Genomic DNA, 18,558 nt, shown 5'->3' with positions numbered 1-18,558 from the left:
CATGAACGTTACAGCGGAGTCAGCAAATCTATTCTCGTCATTCTTTCAAAACGTGCTAAGTAATAACTCACCACCTTTGTCTGAAACGTACTTGACTAGTTTGCCAATGTTCACTCTGAATTTGCCTGCAACATCATTCACCGAACATCAGGTACATATTAATCTTCGGGGGATTGACAGTTCCAAGGGCCCGGGGTCCGACGGGCTACAAGCATCGTTCATCAAGAATTGCTCTTCATCTTTGGCGCTACCAGCATCTCTATTATTCAATCGCTCTCTTGCTGAAAATGTTTTCCCCACGAAGTGGAAAGAAGCGTTGATAACTCAAATCTACAAAACAGACAACGTACATGATGTCACCAATTATAGAGGAATTTCAATCTTAAGCTGCCTCCCCAAAATCTTCGAGAGTATGTTGTTAGATGTTATCTACCCCACGTTAAAACGCATCATCACTTTGGACCAGCATGGTTTTGTAAAAACAGCGCTCGACAACTACAAATCTGATGAGCTACGTGTCGTCGCTAATTGATAAATTGTAAAAACGACAACAGATCGATGCGGTGTACATCGACTTCTCGAAAGCTTTCGACCGTGTTCCTCATCAGCTTGCTGTGGAAAAGCTAAGACGGACTGGCTGACTAATTGGATCTCCTCGTATCTTGCGAACCGTAGCGCTTCGGTGCGAACTACACTCTCGGATCATTTCCACATTTCATCGTGCGTTTCTCAAGGGAGTCATCTCGGACCTCTTCTATTTGTGCTTTTTGTGAACGACCTCTGCAGTCTCGTCTTCTAAAGTCATGTATGCTGATGATCTGAAAATTTACCGTGTCATAACAACTATGGTAGACTGTTGTGCATTGCAAATGGACGTCGATAGAATCATTGACTGGAGCAACAGAAACGGAATGAGTGTGAATATTCAAAAATGCAGTACAATCACTTTTACACGAGTACATACTCCAATTAAGTTCGAATACTCAATGTGTTCTGCTCCCGTAGAACGAGTTGTATCCGTCAAGGACCTTGGTGTCATTCTCGACTGTAAGCTACACTTTATCGCACATTACTCTTCCGTTATGGCTAAAGCCTACGCTGTACTTGGACTCATCAAACGCAACACTCGTGATTTCAATGATGTGTGTTGTCTAAAAACACTATACATTACACTGGTACGCAGTATTCTAGAATATGGCGTTACTATTTGGGCTCCGTATCACACCATACACATTAATCGTATCGAACGGGTGCAGAAGAACTTTATCAGGTTTGCACTTCGTCGGTTACCCTGGCAAAACCGTTTCCAGCTTCCTCCATATGAAGATCGCTGTATCCTCATCAATCTCCCTACGCTGCGAAACAGACGGATCTTTCTGCAACGACTTTTCATTTTCGACCTTCTGGCGGACAACATAGACTTTCCTGCGCTTCTAGCAAAACTCGACCTCAACGTTCCGGGAAGATCTTTCCGGAGAATTGATTTTTTCCGACGCTCAACACGTCGCACGCAGTACCGCCAGAATAATCCTTTGGATGTTTGCTGTCAACTCTTCAATAGTTTCTATCATTTGTTTGATTTTGATATTAGTAAAGAATCGTTTAAATTAAAAATAGGATTAAGTAAGTGTTTAGTGAGTAAAAATTTCTGAAGTGGCCCCCCCATTTTTCGCAAAGTGGCAAATTTAGCAAAAAATATTTTTATTTTATAGTTTAGGCATCCGCAAACATGTTTGTAAAATATTTTACCGATATTCAAAATCTTTATAATATTTTCAGTTATTGGAAGTTTTACACACCTTTTTTTTGTAATATTTGTTATAGCTAGAGTTTTATCTCGAATTGTATGAAACTTCTAGGGTGGTTAAAAAAATATTTGGCCTACAAAATGCCGAAAAAATGATTAGCAAATGTTAACTATTTCTACTATTTTTTAAACAATTTTTAAAATAAATGCCGTTTTAATCGGTTTCTTCACGCGATATTTATCCCGTTTTAATTGTAAAATGTTGCATATATTATCAGATTCGAATTCCAGAAAAAAAAATTTTGAGCAACTAGAAGGTTTTTAAAATATTTGATTTTTTCTGTTAACCGGCATGCCAGGCGCAACGCGCGCGCGATGCAGCCAGTGTTCGTCACGACACGCTTAGACATACATCGCACGAGCGAGTCGGCCGGTGCTCGCGCCGGCTCCAACTACATGCATACCTTATAGGATGATTTTCGGTGCAATAGCATGATCAATAATATCGAATGCTTATATTAATAATGACAATATGTATAACATAGTTTATTCATTATTTCTTTTTTTCTTTTTTCAACACAGTATTTATTACAGATTTTGTGTCCATCGAAAACAAGTTACACTCCAATTGTCTTCTATCAATTGGTTTAAAATGGTGAAACGCACGTGTATTTTTGATTGTCATTGCATTTTCAAACCGAGTTTTCTGCTGATTATCGTGAATTTCATGTTCGTTTACCGTGCAAAGTTGAAAGTCTATGTTTTTGAAAAAATTCTTCGCCCAATCAAACAAATTTCTAGCTGTTGTGATTCTATGAGTATTGACTCGCTGCAAACTAGCTTTATACGCATGTCTTTTTACGGTGCCACCAATTCCATCACAAGCTCCTTTTCCGTGCGAAGTGGCAAAGAAATTCCACTCTGCCTTTATGTTAAAATCTTCATCGTGGAGTGCTAAATTGAGAAAATTGAATTTGTTTTTATATTGCGACGCAGCTCCATCAGAAAAATAATAAATATTGCTTATTTTATTTTTTGGAAATTTTGTTATCAAATACTCAATAAGTTTTGAATTAAATAAGTGCACTGAACTTGTGTCATGAGTAGTTTTTTCTGAAATTATGACGAAATTCCGATTTTTTATCTGAGCGTGTTCCCGATAATAAATAACGTATGGATGAAGGGTCGCCTGGTCATTAGACCAGTGGTGAGATTGAATCGCGTTTTGCACAAAAAAAGAATAATTTTCGGCAAAATCTAGAGCAACGACTATTTCATCTTCTTCAATTTCTTCTTTCTTCTTTTTAAAATATGAGGCTTGAGAATTGGCTAGAAAATCGTGTTTTAGCAGTACTGGTAATTCCAACCGAAGTTCATTAAAAAAATACTTAACTGTAGTGTTAAGTTCAATTATTTCACACCTGTAAAAATTGAACCAGAATTATACAACCTGCATAGTAGAATAATTATTGTATAAATTTCCAGGGATCATAATACCTATCTGTGCTTTTCCACTGACTATACTTTATCGTTGAAATTCTGCTTTTTTTCAAGAATCAAATATTTTAAAAACCTTATAGTTGCTCAAAATTTTTTTTTCTGGAATTCGAATCTGATAATATATGCAACATTTTACAATTAAAACGGGATGAATATAGCGTGAAGAAACCGATTAAAACGGCATTTATTTTAAAAATTGTTTAAAAAATAGTAGAAATAGTTAACATTTGCTATTCATTTTATCGGCATTTTGTAGGCCAAACATTTTTTTAACCACCCTAGAAGTTTCATACAATTCGAGATAAAACTCTAGCTATAACAAATATTACAAAAAAAAAATGTGTAAAACTTCCAATAACTGAAAATATTATAAAGATTTTGAATATCGGTAAAATATTTTACAAACATGTTTGCGGATGCCTAAACTATAAAATAAAAATATTTTTTGCTAAATTTGCCACTTTGCGAAAAATGGGGGGGCCACTTCAGAAATTTTTACTCTAGTCTAAGTCTGTGCGATGTAACTTTTTTAAATCGAAGACAATACAATACAACAATAGCGCAAAAAAATAAGCCTGCCGGACACCACACGGCTTTATAAAACTGTGTAGTCAATGTAAAATAAAAAGTAAGAGCTCAGGCTAAATTACTTAAAAACAGGCTATGAGCTATAACGTCGAAAACGATTTGCGTAAACTTATGTTTTCCTGAAAGCTCCACCGACTGCGCACACATAAAATCTAATTCTTTTTCTTTTTTTTTTTTTCAAATGTATGTGGGTCAAAATAATATTATCAGAACATAGGAATAAAGAAATAATGAGTTCCTTGAAAAATGCATTAATAGAAAAGTAACTGTTGCACAATTAGGTTTAATGCCATCTTGAGTGGTTTTAAACTACGCCTACAAAACTTTTCTGGTTAATCTCCATTTAATTAAATTAAATTAAATTTAGCTATTTTTTTGTTCTTGCACGGTTTTACTTCCCCTGGAACCATGAACAACGTACCATTTTCCAAGCATGCGACCCAGCATGAAGAAGACGGTTGATGAGAACGGTCTAGTAATAATTAGTTTCAGATACTGTTACGCGAGTATCAAACTGGTGACGTCGATCTTTTCGTTTTTGTCGTACCAATTTTAATCACGGTTTTCATTATAATTTTTTCGGATCTTAACTGCCAGTGGCAGTCTGCCACAAATCTGCTTTGCATTACGTTTCTTTGTGTTGAAAAGAAAAACAAAAAACTCCACTTCTCGACTCCAGCGAATTTCGCTAGCAGAGACTCTTGCCTCGGGCAACCCACACCGGACATAGAATGAATCGATTTCCAATCGCTGTACCGTTAGTGGAAACAACCGTTTTTCTACGCAGCGCAGCTCGCCGCCACAGTGCAGCGGAGCTTTCTTGCCTTTTTGCTTGCCGGTTCTTTTTCGTTGTTTTGGTTTTAATATTTATATGCTTTGCTACGGATCGACCGGGTAGTGTAATTATAAATTCCAACACTCGACTGGTGAAAATGTTCGTACGGTGGCAAAACGCACACCAGCAAACCGAGAGCAAACATTTCCTGGGTTGGTGTTCTGACAACGACCGAAGTGGCCCCCGGCAGGGTAGGCTGAAAGCTGGAACGCTCTAGGTTAGATGAGTCTTTTCTTCATGCGCGACTTCTAGCAGAGCCAGGTGGAATGAGACTGACTAATGAGCTACGTACGCAAGACTGCACCAAATGGATAAGAAAGGTTTAAACATATTCACGCTTGGTATGGGTGTGAGGGCATTTGTAGGAACGAGGTGCGAGCGCTCAGTAATTGCAAAAATATCTGGCAATTTGCGATCACTTACAAGCGAAAACAGGTGGCACCAGCTTTGGGTGACGGCACTGGCGGAATACGGTTGACGGAATCGGGGTCATAATTTTTGCTATACATATTACTGCCGGGCAACTAAAAGCTTGTGTGAATTACATTATCAGGGTGATTGACTGACATAGTGATATGAGTACGAGAATTATGTTTGTAGAAAATATAATATAATTAAAATATAATTCTATCACATCTAATTCGATGCAGATCGAATAGAATTATTTATATTGGACTAGAATGTCCTTTAGGATCTTACAAAGATATGCCAATAAATGGCATGTAATAAGATTATTGAATGTTCTGTTCATCTCTACCGCTACACTTTTTACTTATACATACCCCGAGCATATTGAAAACTTATTTTTAGTGTGAAAATCATGACATGGCGATTAGTAAGCACTACAATATCGTATTTAACACATGGAGGATTAGTATTTTCGAAGATGAGTTATAACATAATATAACACAAGATCTTCTACAATAATCTTGGTGATAAATCCTCCTAGAAGTAATTATACAGGATAAAATCTTTAAAAAAATAGCTTTTCTTCAATATAACTTATTTATTGTAAGCTCAGATACTCATACCTTTGATAAAAATGTGCATTTTATTGTTCTGAATAACTTTGCAGAAGATCAATCAAATTTAAGAGTTTTCGTAATCAGTCCTATAAGAACAACTATTAAAGAGTTTTTCTGTAAATAGCCTAACTCCTCTCGGTGCTAAAGCTTGGTTGGTAGCATCGATCATGGTCATTTTTTCACCTGCTAAATGTGATGAGTTTTTCTTCCAATTGAAATTTTGTATGATGGAAAAAAGTTAACTGCAAAAGTTATTAACAATTTTTATAAATAAATTGAAATAACGGTGACTTCTCAATCGATTTTCAATGTCATTTCGGTCTAATATTATTGTATATTCCATAATAAATCATATACAAAATAAAAATATGAAAAGTTCCAAAACTATTGGCGTTTTACTATTGGCTTGCAACAAGCGAGAGTTCATCTCATGAAGCTCATGAAGCTTCATATCAAACTATATGCTTTCATCCATTGGATGAAACTTCAAAACAAGAAAAAACTGAATCACACCGATTGTAAAAACTTTCATATGTGTATTGAACAAGCCCAGGATAATCTTGAGCTACTTTGCAAAACCCCATTCCAGCATCCGCGTGAACGAGACAACCTGACACAGCAGTTCCATGCGATTGTCCTCTCATCAGGCGAAATATGCAAAGAGAAATGGGGGAATGCGACTACCTGCAGGCCGATATATTGAGGTTATACCGCGATCCGAGCTTAGTCATGTTGCCTTCAACCGCAACATTTCTTCGCTCACTGCTGTGGGGTTGGGTAGCTCATGTGTGAGCATTCGATTATAAACGGATGATGTCCGAACGCATTCGTTCGCCAACCGTGGCAGTTGGAGGACCGTTGGTTGCGTTTCTGTCACCTCGTCTGTCGCTTTTTCATCGTTATGAGGTCATTCGTTCTTCGTGATTTGTTTTTTCTTTTTTGCTTTCGGCATTGACTACTTTCCCCGGTGCAGCCGGTTTGAAAATCGAGCGGAATTTGCGTATGAGTTATACACGTTGGTATGTTTAATGTGCAAATCGATTTAAATGAAATTAGGTGTGGCACGGTTTATAGGACCTTCTTCCCAATTTAAGGGTTCAAAGATGCTTTGATGACAATTTAATTATTCGCTTCGACTCGGGATAAAAATATTAGAGGTTGCATTTTAAATGACAAGAGCTCTTTTAATACGTGTTGAGTTTTTTGGATAGGTCATGGGCTCCGTTGAAGTGAAAATTTTGATGGTTCAATGAACTGTGTAGTGCGAGAACTCAATATGAGATAAAAGAGGGATTTCATAAGAAACCGGCCAACCACAAAACATGACCATCGTCGATTCGAACGAAACTTTGAAGTTGTGTTCGGTTTATGAATCTCTATTATTTTCTTTGACAATTGCAATATTTTGACTCAAGCGCAATTTTTCAAAAGGACGTAAACATTTGTACATGCATTAATTTCAATTTTTTTTGTTCGCTTACTGTATTTTATACAGCGAAACTTTCAGAGAACGAGTTTGAAAGAATGAATATTTATGTGCGATAAAAATATACAGTTAAAAAAATGTTGTGTCATTTTTCACAAAAACAAAAATTTGTGTTAAAAATTTAAATTTCAAAAAAACCCATTTTTTCTAATTTTTTATATTTTAGAAACAAAAACCTAAAGAGAAATGAAATATTTTGAATGTGATTGTATGATGGAGAACTTATCGGTAAAAAGTTTTTCTAACAGTAACTTTATACATGTTTTTAAATTTCATACTAATTGACATACAAAACTGTAATTTTATTACAGAATATAATTCTTAGTCTTGTTTTAAATCAAAATGTATTTAACAAAAATCTACCAAAATGCGGTAATTTTCGAGATATTTGGAATTTTGTTCCGACAAAAACAATAAATTCGTGTTATGCCCTTTTTCAAAGTTATTCGCGTAACCCCATCATAAAATGTCAAAAATCTAATGTTTATTGTTTTAAAAACGTAAAGGAAACTTTTTCAGTGTATTTGGATTATGGAGAAGCTTTCACTAAAAAAGTTTTCCTGGCAACAACTTTTGACATATTTTACAATTCTTACTATTTGCAGTACAAAATAGAATTTTCTTTATGAATATGATTTAAAACACTATTTTAAATCAAAATGTTAATAACAAATATTTTCTGAAAAGTAGTAGTTCTCGCGATGTTTCAAATTTCGTTTTAACAACACAATTCTTTTGTTTTATTGCGCGCTTTTCAGAAGTTATTCGCGTTTCGCCTTCAAAAATAATAAGTTTTTCAAAAGGCCCATAATGTTTTCTGTAACTTTCTCTTTGACATCAAGGTGATATTGTAAACCATTTGAAAGCTATATGAAAACAACCAAAATATGATCGAACTAAATCATAAGACCCTATAGTTGAATAGTATTTTGATTGTTTTCGTATAGCTTTCAAATGGTTTACAATATCACCTTGATGTCAAAGAGAAAGTTACAGGAAATATTATGGGCCTTTTAAAAAACTTATTATTGTTGATAGAGAAATGCGAATAACTTCTGAAAAGGTCATAATAGAACAAAAGAATTATATTCTTAAAACAAAATTTGAAAAATCTCGAGAACTACTACTTTTCAGAAAAATTTTGTTATCAGCATTTTGATTTAAAATAGCGTTTAGAATCATATTCAAAAAGAAAATTGTATTTTTGACTGCAAATAGTAAGAATTATAAAAATATATCAAAAGTTGTTGTTAAGAAAATTTTTTTATTGAAAGCTTCTCCATAATTAAAATACACCGAAAAAGTTTCTTTTACGTCTTTAAAACGATAAACATTAGATTTTTGAAATTTTATAAATGGGTAACGCGAATAACTTCTAAAAAGATTATAATCACACGAATTAACTGTTTTTGTGGGAACAAAATTCCAAATATCTCGAGAACTATCGAATTTTAAAGATTTTTGTTAAATATATTTTAATTTAAAATAAGAGTTGGAATTATATTCAGTAATAAAATTACAGTTTTGTATGTCACCATTCTTCGCTACATCCGGCATCCCACAAGGAAGCCATCTCGGTCCAGTGACATTCCTCCTCTACTTTAACGATGTCAATATCATATTACAAAGACCCCGCCTTTTTGCCAACGTCATGAAAAATGTTCGACAAATACGGGATAAAACCGATGCCCAGCTTCTTCAGAAGGAACTGGACAGTTTTAGTACGTGGTGTGATCTAAACAGAATGATTTTAAACCCGAGCAAATGTTCAATCGTTACGTTTACGCGGAAACGCCATCCGACTCAGTCTAACTACCATTTCTTCGACTCGAGCATTCCAAGATACTCTCACATCAAGGATCTCGAAGTCATCACGGATTCGGCACTAACGTTTAAACAACATACTTCATACATCGTAGATAAGGCATCAAGACAGCTTGGGCTAATCGTCCAAATAGCGAAAAACTTCAGGGACGTTTACTGTCTTAAATCGCTTTATTGTACGTTGGTCCGCTCCATTGTTCTGCTCTTTGGAATCCGTACTACCAGAACGAGATTAACTGAACCAAGGCTGTCCAACGCTGGTTTACGCGCTTCGCCCTTCGACATCTCCCATGGCGAAATAGATTCGAACTGCCGGGCTATGAAAACCGTTGTCAGTTAATACACCTCGATGCACTCAGCATTCGGAGGGACTGCTCTCGAGCCTTGTTCGTCTTGGACTTACTCTCTGCCAGAGTGGATTGCACTACAATTCTAGAACGCCTGAATCAACAAGTCCGCATTTGAACACTGCGCACTAACTCTCTTCTGCGAGTTTCGTTCAGGAGGACCAACTACGGTCGCCTTAAAGGGCGAACACGAAATTATTGCGACACATTCAACAGGGCATAACTTTTTTACCATTGGGTAAAAATCAACCAAATTTTGCAAACTTTCTCATTGATGTGTATTGTTTACATGCTGTCAAACTCGAAGTCGTGTTTTTCGAGTCAACGAAAATGGAGGTGAACCAACGCGAGTCGAGAGAACAAATTTTTTCCAAACACGTGGAATTTCCTGACCTGTCGCACCGGCAGTTGGGAAAAATGTTGAACATTCACCATTCAACCGTCTCCAGAGTATTGAAGCGGTTCCAGGAGCGGTTGACGTTGGACCACGGCAAAGGAGCTGGAAGAAAACCGGGACCGGAGAACAAAAAGACGGAGGGAAAGGTGAAGCGGATGATTAAAGCAAATCCCAACGTCTCAAGCCGTGATTTGGCTAAAAAGATCGGCATGTCGCAGAGCTACGTCCAGAATGCAAAGAAGAGAGCTGGACTACATACATACAAGGTACAGAACTTCCCAAACCGCGATGAGCGGCAACAATCGACGGCTAAAACTCGGGCACGGAAGCTCTACGAGAAGATGCTGACGAAATACGGCTGCTGTGTGATGGACAACGAAACGTATATAAAAACCGATTTTGAGCAAATTCCGCACGGTGTCTTTTTTTAACAACTTTATGCAAAAAAATTCAGCATCTCTGAAACTTCAGGATATGAAAGAATGGGCTTTCCCCTTTCATTTGAAACCAAAATCAAAATAATCCGTCGGGGGGTCTAGAGCAACTTTTTTTTTTTGAAGTTTTTTTTCGTGAAAACATAGATTTTACAATGGAACTAGTTCATATTTCTGCCCCTAGATGGTGCTGTAGACATTCGAGCAACACTAAAAGTGAGAATCTGATAGATTATTTAATTGTCTACAACTTCGTTACCAACTAAAAACCGATCTGAAATTTTTCGGATAGGTTGTTTAATATTTTAACGAATTCTAAGTCTAAGTTACCCTCACAGAAGACCTAGTGGTTTGTCAATTCATAAGCACTTTTTTTATTTGCCAAATAGTTGTGTTTAGTTCAACAGTGAATTCAGCGGAATTTGAGAGCTTGGAAAGTCTCATCTTTCAGCTGAAAATTATAATTACCTGATACAGGGCACCATTAATATGTTTGAGATGAAAAGTCTTAGATAGGTGTTGACAAAACTAGTATGATATTAATATTCTTGTTCATGACGGTAAGTGATTCCTCATTTTTTCGACTGTTCTCAGGGATGACTTACATGAATCTCCTACTCTGTTGGCATCTTCGTATAAAATTCACTTGTCCTGAACTTCAACCTTTATATTCGAACAAACTCAATGAAACTTTTAACGCACCATTGCACTATTTCGCGGATTTCATTGCAACGCATGGTTAAAAACGCTGATTATCCGTTTGCAAAATTAACTCAATGTGACAAACAGTTAACAAAAAACTTTGAGTCTTTGGATCAAGATAATTTTTTTTGGGATATATTCGAGGACTTCTTTGTATACAAGGTTTTTGTTGTACTCATATCATATTTTGTTTTCAAAAGTAATACATTTCGCTGAATCTAGGATCAATTTAGTAACGATATCTCACATAATTGATAGGAAATGGCCGTAAAATCCAACTGCCACAATATGCTATGCGGAGAAAATTTGAATAAATCGTTTCACGCTAAACAATAATTTGAACAGTTACTGCTGTGGTTTGCGTTAAATTAGAAACGGTGTGTCCCAACATTTCGTCTTGATCGGAATTATAATAGCTGACTTAAGCGATCATAACCTAAATTATACGACGTATGGTCCGTTCTAAAACATAAATGTAAGCAAACCCTTGTAACCAAGCAATACCTTCCGATGAATGGTAGTTCCTTCGAAACTATCGGGAAAGATTACAAACCAAAAGCACAAATAGTTTTCTGACTCTGTCAAACATCCTAATTTTCAGAAGGTCAATTAGAATTGTTCAACGTAATGAATCCCGTCTAATATTTTCATGCCACTAAGCCTATTATATTAATTCTTTTTTGGTAATGTAATAAGTGCGAGAAAACATATTTCCAAACCACTAGGCCTCGTGTGAAACTATCTTAGATATAACTTTGTTAAAATCTTAAGCAACTTTTCCGGATAATTTCAGATCAATTTTTAGTGGTCACCAAACTTGTAGAGAATTAAGTTTTCTATCAAATTCTCACTTTTAGTGTTGTTCGAATGTATAAAGCACCATCTAGGGACAGGAATATGAACCAGCTCCAGTAGTAAAACCTATATCGTTACGAAAAAAAACTTCAAAAAAAAAGTTGCTCTAGACCCCCCGACGGATTATTTTGATCTTAGTTTAAAATGAAAGGGGAAAGCCCATTCTTTCATATTCCGAAGTTTCAGAGATGCTCAATTTTTTGCATAAAATTGTTCTAATAAATACACCGTGTCCGGGGTTGGAGTTTTTCACCGGCAAGAGCAAGTTCTATGTGGACGACAAATTTAAGAAGAAGAAAATGTCGAAGTTCATTTGGCAGGCCATCTGCTCTTGCGGACTGAGGAGTGAGCCTTTCGTGACAAAGGGCACAGTAAATGGCGAGATCTACAAATCTGAGTGCCTCGAGAAGCGCCTTTTGCCGTTCTTGCAGCAGCACGACGAAGCTCCGCTATTTTGGCCAGATTTGGCATCATGCCACTATTCTAAAAGTGTCCTGGAGTGGTATGAGGCCATTTCTGTCCATTTTGTTCCAAAGGACATGAATCCGCCAAACTGTCCGGAGCTGCGCCCGGTGGAGCAGTACTGGGCAATGATGAAGCGGGAACTTCTGAAGAGCAAGAAAACAGTCAAAGACGAGAAGGACATGTTAAAAAAATGGAAAAAAACTGAGAAACTGGTACCGGATGCCACTGTAAAGACCTTGATGGAGGGCATCAAGCGAAAATGCGTTCAATTTTACACTCAAGGTTCCATCGATTAACTTTTCTTTTGATTTTTGAAGTAAATATATGTATGAAACTACCCTAAAATTTTGGTTTCATTTTAAACATTATAAGAAAATTGGCATGACATTTTCGGTGTCGCAATAATTTCGTGTTCGCCCTTTAGCGCTGTGACCGGACTTCAGCGAGTTTTCAATAGAGTTGTTCCTACTTCCATTGGACTAGAAATATGATTAAAAGTAAGTTTTTGTCTATCCTTAAGTGTAACTAGACTAAGAACCACCATTGGGGCCAAGAGGTCTGTTGGTGCTGATACAACAAATAAATAAATAAATAAATGGCACGTTCCTCGTATGTAATCGGGGATTTGTGCCTTGCCGTGTCTTCTCGTCACGTCCTGAGCGGAAGGAAAGGAGAAGGATTAAGGAAGAATTAAAATTGGAAGGGTGAGGAAAATAACAGCAAAAAAATAAACAGCAGGTAAATTAAACTAACAAGTAAGCCTAAAGCTCTTTAGCATATTGAATAAAGAACTTTAGTATGTCTCTGATTTTCAGGCGTCCAAACACGGTGTCGTCTATGTGAAGACGGCTGAACACTCGAAATCACAATCGCGTTACTGCTGATCAGTTGCACATCAAATGATATGAGGTTCCGTAGTTGGATTCACAAAGATCACATGAAAATGACTCAGCGTGCTGAATAGTTGCCATGTGATAATTGAGTTTGGAGATTTTTCGAAATCGCTGTGCATGGCTATTACAGTAACACCGGGCACTCAGACAAGGTAGATGGTGTTGACAATGCTTAGTTCTTCGATTTGGGTTAGGCACACGATCACTAACTTGGCCGTGATTTGTCTAAGCTCCTTAGCTCCTCTTGATTGCAGTTTGACTATCGGAGCAAAAGTTTATAACTTTGCCGGATAAACTCTGCCGATTGTACCTCGCACATAATCGCGAAGATTTCTGCTTGGAATACAGTACAGTATCTATCTAGCGAGTGAGATTGATCCAATCGCATCTCACGACAGTGGACGCCAGCACCAGCACGTTGCTCCATCAGAGTACCGTCAGTGTAACTAACAGACCACTTACGTTTGTTGTTATCTCTCTATATAGCCAGAAATCACTCCTCTCGAGAGGGTATTCTTCTGTTCGACAGCTCATAATAAGTATTAAGTCAAAGATTGTTCAGATGCTAAGCCCAGTAATGAGTATTTGGTACTCGTCAAGTGCAGTTTTCTTTCGAACACAGGTGCTAGTATGGATTTCTTTCAATCCTCAGCGCAGGGCACCAAAATCCCGGGGCCCCTTACCCACGCCCAGTTTGCCTATGCTTAAAAACGGCACTGACGCTGTCCATGCAAAACAAATACACATATAGCGAAGTTCGCATACACCATTCGTGTGTGATCCAAGAATACCGGTTAAACACTCACTTTCTCCAACTAATCGCTTCCCAGACCATCTCACTTCAGACTCACACGCCATTGCATTCGTCACCACTTCACACCTATATCGTTGGCGGTTAAAGGTTCCCCCACACTGACGCGATTATGTCGCAGCGACTGCGAAAATTTCGCTTAGCGATTTCGTCGCGCTTCCTGCGACAGTGCGATTCGCATGTGTGCCCACACCGGCGCGAATTTCGCATTACAAGCGACACAAAGTGACATTTGCAAACTATAGTAGCTAGATGGGACAACCTCAATTTTAATCTCATGGTAATACGACGTATGTTGTCCTAAAATTAAAAAAAAAAATTTCGATTGTTTTATCAGCCATTCAGTGAGAATAGTGTATTTGTCCGCGTGTCTTTATATTTAAAACATCTTTGCGTGAAGCAGGTCGTTTGCTCGACACAATCTAGACACAGTAAGAAAACAAACAAGAAGAGAGGATAGTAAATCAGTTCAATATTAATTCGTCAAAAGGGCGAAAGTGTTTTTTGTAAACAAACTTGTTTCGCTCATTAGTCTGCTGCAGTGTGGAATTTCATGAAAAATATGCGTTAATGTAAATTTTTACCCTTCGTAGAAGTAATTTCAATTGTTTTCTGCTTTGAAATTATAGTAAATTAAGAGAAACCATCAAAATAAAAGTTTGTTTACAAATCTTATTCGCCCTTTTGTAAATTTAATATGGAGTTGACTATAAATATTGCATTATTCAACAATCTGTTTTCAACTATAGTATACCAAGAAGCGCAGTGCTAGTTCAGCAACACAGAAATATACCTCAGAAGAATCAACTTTCACCGCTGACCAGGTTCGTGTTCTTGTCCGCGAATGTGACATTCGAGGTCGTAAACTACTGTTTGATTCCAGTGCGGTCGAGAAAATTTCCGGCGAATCCAATGCAGCAACAACGTCCACTTTCAGTACCGCAATACAAAGCGATCCAACAGCGTGGGAAATTTTATCGCAAAATTTTATATCAGCGCAACAGCTATGTATACCAAAAGCGATACCACGTCGATGGCCGAAATGATTTTTGGTTCTGCACCTATAGTCTTCCAGGACAGCAGTTTGAAGGTACATTGATTAAAAATTCGAAAAACCATTGAGTATGCTTACGTGTTTCAGTAGCCAACAGTAGCAGCAACAGCAGTAAAAAAGTATCCACTTCCACCTACTTGGGCTATGAACTGCCAAGTATCGGTCAGAATGCACTATACAACGGCCGACATACGTCGGAAAGTGATCGTAGCTCCATAGGTACAACGTCACTACGGTCGTTTACTGTTACTTCGTCCACTTTGATGTAATATGATACTTCGTACAACCACAGACAAAGGCCACCACTGCCAATCGAGTTTGCGCATTTGGAGCATCTGGCAGATCCGAGACTTTCAACCAAAAGTGGCCTTGACTCAGGGTATGGTGGAACGGAACCTTGGGCGTTTTCATCAAGTCAACCACGCCATCGCACCGAAACAGTCTAGCATCAATTTCTAGTGATTTCGAGTGTTTTCGAAGACTTAGTTTAGATACCAGTATTGATATTTCACAGTCTCTGAATTGCACAAGTTTAGACGACTATAGTCAGTATGGCAGCTTTCATCGAGGTCAATACGACCGGTTCGGTGAACATTAGCAGTCAAGTGACAGCGAGCGATGGTTGCGCCGGTGGTAAAAATCGACGGAATAGTGAAACCATAGTACTGACTAGACAAAAAGCGTTTAGCGGGGAAGTTCTTTCCACTGCAACCAATTATCACGGGAGACCTTTGCACAAAAAGGCACGTCTAGGAATTGTGCTGTGCGTTCAACTAAACGATGACATGCTGCAGGAAATTGAAGCATTCAGCTCGGAACACATGAGTATATTTGAATCAATGCTGTGTCGTTTAAGAATGGCGGCGGAAAACGCAAGCTACAGGTAGCCGCAGTTACTCCAGGTAGGCTTGATAGAAACCCTTCACTTACCTGTTCAAACAGTTGTGTTAATTTATTGCTACAGATAATGCTGGTTGCCGGCATAACGCAGCAGTGCCCAGTGGATTTTTTTACTGTACCCAAACTGGTAAATCCCATGTGGCTAACGCTAAGCAGTGGTGCGTGCACTCTTGGAACTCAAAGCAGTACATGTTCTAATCGGGCTGCGCTTAAAATTGATAATAATTTTATGAACGATCTTTGTTACCTGCTATTGCTGGCCAACATTAAGGATACACATTTTTTCATCAGCGCACTACTAACGGCGATATTAAAGTACTACCTGGGCTGGGTGAGTACCATTGCCCCTGTGAGTGGTTCCGCTTACGAAGCAGATACAGATTGTGCTACAATACAGCGATAGAAGGAGAAGCGGTGCAAACTAACTACCAATCACCCGTACATCATACTGTGGGTCCAATGTAGCTATTTGTATGGAACCGTCGGACACCCGGTGAAACTGTCGAGAACAATGATCTGCAGAAGCCCCCAATTGAGCAATACCATGGATAAAATTCTAAATGAGCTATCTTACTTCGTAAGATGTAGCGAGATCAAGCGGGTTGTCCTCGTAGAGGCTTTCGACGAGTATAAAGCTGAGCAGGCATTCGCTGCGCAAAAGATTATAAATAATTGTTCGCTCCTTATGTTAATTGTTAACTTTAACCAAAAATGCTTTTCCTTGACCTGATGTACAGTGTAAACTAACAGATTTTCGTACGTAATAAAACTGCAAAATAACGAAAAATACAAATTATAGCAACAGTGTCATAAGGTTTGGTGGAAATAACTGTGGAGAAAATAGAGGATTACACAAATCCCCCAGATTCTTGCGATCCGGATCAGCGATGGTTCGTTCGGCAACCACGACCAAAGACTAAACTTCGATGGCTGGTAATGAATAAGTCTTGCTGGGAGCGAACTGGTCGGAGTTACGTCAGACCGGGCTAAGTGACAATATATTGATTTCGAGAAAAGCAAGTTTAAAGTTTAAATTGTAGCATACTTTATATTGTATATACTATTGAGGAAAGGATAACAGTTGACTGAACAGTTCCAGATTGCCATTCGTATTAGTTTCCAGACAAGTGTCCGACTGAAAGTTGGGAAGGGCGTATGCAAGTTGGTTACTTATATGGCTGAAACTAGAATATAGTTATTGCGTTTTTTGCTATAGCATACCATCCGAGAATACACAATTGATAGCTTCATAAACTAACCGGTTCCATGTAATTTTACGGTGCGTTCTCCAAATTGCAATCTTCTTAACAATCTTTTTTTCAATAGTTTTTTACAAATCTCGTACATTCAGTGCATTTTTGTACAAGTAAATTCCATCGTGAATACAACCGGTGGGAGCTTCATGAGATCGATTGAATAGCGGTCTTCAGTAGGCTGATTTGTTCACATCTAGTTGCGTCAGGAACACCCGGTTCTCTTTTTGAATATTTCCCTAGACGTTGTCCTGATTGACAAAGTAGTAAATTCTACTTAAAGGACAGTACGTATCGGAGCTGGACTATTTTTTACCGCTGGTTGGATCTACAAAGTAGAAATCGTTGTTCTCTCGTATAATGACAAAAGTACTATCGCCTGTTAGGAGACTTTGTCCTAAGATAAGATACACATCGTACTCCAAAAAGATGTAAAACAAGGTAATAAAACACCTTAATCCTTCGGCGAAGCTTGGCTTCATAAATATTGTCTATCTTTGGAACCGATTAAAAATTACTCGGTTAGTGGACCGAATTCCAATTTGTGAACATGCGTCCATGTTGTAGTGAATAGGAATTGGCGAAACATATCGCCTATATATCATTAGCTCCACGTTTTCATCGATCACAAAGGGAACGTTGGTCGGACCAAGCAGCCTTGTAACGCAGACCCTTTCGCCACTGATCAACATTGCTAGCGGTAGCATCCCCTCCTGGGAAACTCGCTGCGGTACTCCTCTCCTCACAGATAAATACGCACCAGTCTGCTGCAACACCACACACTCCAGCCCGTTGGTGCCGAACTTGGGAGTCTCCACATTCGGTACCAGGATTATAAACAAGGAGATGTAAGTTAACTCTCGCATATACGGCAGATTAGATCCGGTTAGCATAGAGGCGAAGACTACATATTAAGAAGACTGATATCTCTTTCCTTCCCCCATACAAACGAGAAGCGACAGAGGTTACAGCACCTCTATTGTCTGAAGGTAGGAAGCTTAATGTTAAAGTGTATATGTGTGTGTGCATCACTATGGGAAGTACCACCTTTACCCGCAAGTGGCGTTGCTGTTACTGTCTCCAGATTCTGGACAGAGTTAGCAGTCGTCTTGATATGCAGTCTTCGATAGAGGTGTATTCAGATGATTCGTCGTTGCTGCACGTATATCCGACCAGAAGCAGTGGGGTTTTGATTGCGAATGTACATATACTCGTGAGAAATTGAGCAGCTATCAGTAGGTCTGTTCCAGGAGAAACTGGAAGTACTCCGGAGAAAATCGTTCCTTTACTCTCTTCTTCTTTTTTTTCTTCTTCTGGTAGCAAACCGGAGTAAAAAGGAGCAAGAATTTTTTGCTCCTGTTTACTCCGGAGTGATTTCCTTGTACTGGAACAAAGCTAGTGTGAGTATATTTTGATTTGATGTGCACTTGCTCTATTGGGTT

The 18,558-nt window shown here is 38.1% G+C and overlaps 1 protein-coding gene and 1 long non-coding RNA gene across 2 annotated transcripts in view; one reads left to right on the top strand and one right to left on the bottom strand.

The window, feature by feature from the left end:
* The window catches only part of LOC131681653 (serine protease filzig), a 184,006-nt gene that overhangs the window by 148,189 nt on the left and 17,259 nt on the right, over positions 1-18,558 (bottom strand). The gene's annotated exons all lie outside the window — the stretch shown is intronic.
* Positions 14,469-17,279, top strand: LOC131681654 (uncharacterized). Its single transcript, XR_009303965.1, has 4 exons — positions 14,469-14,733; positions 14,793-14,999; positions 15,054-15,865; positions 15,928-17,279. It is a non-coding gene; the product is annotated as an uncharacterized LOC131681654 (long non-coding RNA).

This window comes from Topomyia yanbarensis, chromosome 2 (genome assembly GCF_030247195.1).
Source record: "Topomyia yanbarensis strain Yona2022 chromosome 2, ASM3024719v1, whole genome shotgun sequence".
In the NCBI taxonomy this organism is placed as follows: Eukaryota; Metazoa; Arthropoda; class Insecta; order Diptera; family Culicidae; genus Topomyia; species Topomyia yanbarensis.
This window is presented reverse-complemented; position numbering and strand designations above follow the sequence as displayed.